Below are 4,220 nucleotides of genomic sequence, written 5' to 3'. Positions count from 1 at the left end.
CCTTTGTCAGCAGAGGAGGTGGCTGGTCCATTTACAGTAATAAATGTAAGTCTCAAAAGGCTTGAGGCATTTCAGAAAGAGTGGTATCGGGGCCAGTTCCCATTTGTCTGAGCAGGATGAGTCAGGTACTAATAAGCCAGCCCATCACGTTGAAGTCAGTCCTCAGCAAAATAACGGAAAACACGGGATTTCTCTGATAAAGAATAAAAGGGCAGGAATATAGCTAGTAACAGTAAGTGTGGCTTAAGAAAAAAGATCTTGGCAAAAACACCAAGCTTCATTACTTGAGTAGATGAGAAGCTTCAGCACAAAATTAATTGGGCAGATGGAGTAGACTTCAGGAGTGCACTTCATACTACACACCAGTGAGTCTCACAGAGTTTCAATATAATACGTTAAATGGCTTAAAAGCTGATGGACTGTCGGATCCGAAGAAATAAGTAACATTACAACAATAACCAAGCAGCTGGATTGTTCACGGAAGTGGAGCCGTATTTACGGTATCTGGCCCAACACTTCCATCCGTGGTCTAGAAGTCATCACAGTATTGCCACTGATTCTATTTGTGGCTGTGACAGAGATGCTGGAGTGAGTAAGTATGGATCATGAGGAAAAGGCCGTAATGCAGAACAACCACACAGACTGGATTACTCTGTAAATGGAACCACTTAAATAAATTATGTCTTAATGTGTCCAAATGCAAAATTATGTATCTAGGATTAGTGAATGCAAATCAGGTACCTAGAAGATATTACTGAATCCTGGAAAGCAGAGACTTTAGAAAAGATTAAAGAGGCGCAATCACAAGACACCTCAAAAAGAGTCTGGTATACACATGGGACAAAAAGGGCTAGTGCTGTTTGGGAGTGCTAACAGTGGGGTAGATAGTAGAAATAAGGTGAGTTTATATCTGCTGGGTCCCCTTTTTTAAATAGACTGAAAACTGGAGAGGCCACAGAGAATCATAAAAGGATTCAGAGGCTTAAAAAGTCTCTAGCTGTTTAGTAACAATAGGAACAAAAAGATAGAGATAGATGAATTATATAGTGCTTTCCTGGTAATGGGAAGTCATTTTAGTCTAGAAAGGCATAACTGAAATTGATAGCCGGAAGTTTAAACAAGATGGGTTCAATTTAAAAACTTTGACTTGACTGTCTAAATGGTAAAAGGTGATCAGCCACGAGCAAAACACAAGGGACAGGATGGGTTCTCCTCCCCTTGATGCCTTCAGCTCAAGATTGGATGGCTTTCTGGCATTTTTGTCTGAGTCAAAGTCCTTCGGTTCACAAAGGCTTGAGTGAAATTTAATGGCTTATACCACAGACAAACTCATATTAGGCCACCTGTGGCAATTCTCCCTTGCCCTTTCAGAAGTGGAAGGAAGTACAGGTATCTAGAAGAATATAATTTCTTGAAGTCATATTTTTTAGTATTCTGATGTTTTCTATTTAAGAATAATTTCAAATCATTCCTTTTGCTCTGTCAAGACATGCCCAGGTCTAGTTGCTCTGTAGTAAACAGTAAAGTCTTGCCCCTTTTTGTAGTCTCCATAGGGCTGTTCAGACTTTCTAAAGAATTGTCCAGGCATTAATTTGCGTTTGTAAGTTAAACTAATGTAATTATCTGATACAAACCTGTGGGGACACAACTCTGTAGAGTCCTCTAGTTGTCCATGCTCTGGTGCTTGCACTCGGCCAGCTGTGCCTGTTTCTCCCCTCTTTCCAGTCTTGGATATTACAGGATCGATATTTCTAAATATTGCCAAGCCTTTCTGACTGCTTTAGGAAAGGGTCTTTCTGTGGCTACCACAAGAGAATATTGCCGCCAGGTTGCCATCACCAGCCCGTCATTATCTCCTGGCAACCACTTGGTCCTTCACCAAAAATGTCCCAGGCTAGATGTCTCAAGGGTTTCCATGCAGGACCTGGAAACATCCAGTGAAGAATGGGCTGCGACCCACGGAAAGAAATGCATCAAAGATTATTTGATCCCAGTCACCGTGCCCAAAATGCACCTGAAGAGGAGGTTCTTTAATTCCTTTCACTTGGGGCAAAAATCCTGCCAAGAAAACGGTTGCTGGAACCTCCCAAAGCAGCGCTGGCTATTGCTGTCTGCTGTGACAGAGGCGTGTGGCCATGCACAAAATCCCAATTGATGAAGCAAAGTCCCTTGAAACTGCCTACAGAAAAGCGAAGACAGCTCAAGTCATCTGGAATTGACAGGATGTTTTATCCACAGTATGAAGCATTGAATCATATTATGGCCAAGGAACCAACATCGTCAAATCCAGCAAAATCACAGCATAGGACAGATGCAGTCAGACAAAAAGGACACAAGATACTCCAAGGTGTGAAGCGATGTTATGAGGAGTCAGGGCTTGGCATTCCTGCGGGACAGAGGAATGAGAGGTGTATATGATTAATCCTTCTTGCAGGTAGGGGATCACAAGCCCATAAATCTGCCCAGGTCTCACTATGCATATGTGATCCATAGGCACCAAAGGGCAAGTGCTTTATCACCTTGCATTCCTCTCCCAAGGCATGGTTCAAACAGTTTGACTTTGTTTGGCACTAAATTGGTCACAGGCTGCTCACAAGTAGAGGCTTCCCTGTTCTCCAGGTGGCTCTGTTAGTTATCATCTGCCTCATTAAAGACAGGATAAAATCAGCACAGAACTCCAAGAGTCACCTCCCATATCCTCTAGCTTCAGCAACTAGCAGTCCTCCTGGGTTTGCTGCATGCCCTGCTTCCACCAGGCAGTATCCTCACCATGGAGCTGGAGCACCAGCTGAATGCTGCAGCTTGGTGTGCTGCCCATCACGCTCCCCTGGGAGGCTGTGAAATGGCTTTGACCCATCCGTCCGCACTTTGCAATCACCATTGGTCTTCAGGGTGCTCCCTGGAGAGACCTGAAGAGACAACTGGCTTTGCATTGGTGGGAAGCTTCACATAGCTTCTGGGAAACAAGGCTTGGAGGGCACAGCCTGGGCTGGAAAGGTGCCCAAGCGGTCACAGTGCCTGGGTTTCAGGTAGCATCTGGCCTGATGCTTGGCAGAACAAATGGCTAGGCCACTGAGACGGACACGTTACAGCCCATACCAACACGTGCAGCACGAAGCCACCGACTCGCTTCAACCCATGGAGCTTGGGAACAAAAGTGCCAAAGTCACTCAGGGATACTGAGCCACCCCATGGTATAGCTCGATAATCACCTCCAAGACCAGAAGTGCCCTCCTGTTTTATTCAGCAGAGTGGTTGAAATTGACTACGTCTATCAGTCTCCAAATCTAGGACAAATTCAGACAACCAAAGCTGTGATGCTGACTGAACTGCCTGTGTGTACAGACAGCCAAGATGCTTGGGAGCCGAAGGCTTGAGTGCAAAGGAAGATGAATGAAGCTGTAAGAAATACTTTCTTTTGATGAGAAAACTGGTTGCAATGAATGAAGTAATGAAACAAAGATTTACCTGAACAATTTTGTATTAGTACACAAAATTCTTTTGAAGAAATTGCCGTTAAAATGCTTATCAAATAATCAAAAGTTTCAAAGAAGGTTTTCATGGCATTATAAAACATAATTTTCCCAAGTCCCAATGCAAACATCACTGGGATCTGTAGAATAATGAAAAATAAGGTATCAGAGGAAAATCTGTGAAAGAAGCATGGCAACGTGTTCATTTGGAGGAAGTTCATCATGATAACGCTGGGATATTGAGTAGCAAAGGAGTGGGAAATACACAGGCTGAACAATGAAATGTGATCTGAGAATATCCTATTTGTCAGTGTTGCTAGCGATCTGAAAAATGAACTCGGATTTGGACAAAGCTTCTAATGGCTCCTACTTATAAAAAAGAGTAATTAAAAATGTATTCAAAATTACCAGGCTACCAACTGACATGTTTTTTATTAAAATATTATTGTGCATCTTAGAGAACTGTATCCAATGTAAAGAACATCCTGGTGGAAGCACCGGCTGTGTTTGGACCCAGAAGAGGAACGCAAAAGGCTCATGTTCAGTCTGCCTGTGCTGTGCTATACAAGAATCACAGAATCATAGAATAGTTTGGGTTGGAAGGGACCTCTAAAGGTCATCTAGTCCAACCCTCCTGCCATGGGCAGGGACATCTTCAACTAGATCAGGTTACTTAGAGCCCCGCCCAACCTGACCTTGAATGTTTCCATGGGCATCCACCACCTCTCTGGGCAACCTGTGCCAGTG

This window comes from Aptenodytes forsteri, unplaced genomic scaffold (assembly GCF_000699145.1).
Source record: "Aptenodytes forsteri isolate BGI_AS27 unplaced genomic scaffold, ASM69914v1 Scaffold273, whole genome shotgun sequence".
In the NCBI taxonomy this organism is placed as follows: domain Eukaryota; kingdom Metazoa; phylum Chordata; class Aves; order Sphenisciformes; family Spheniscidae; genus Aptenodytes; species Aptenodytes forsteri.
Note: the sequence above shows the minus strand (reverse complement) of the source record.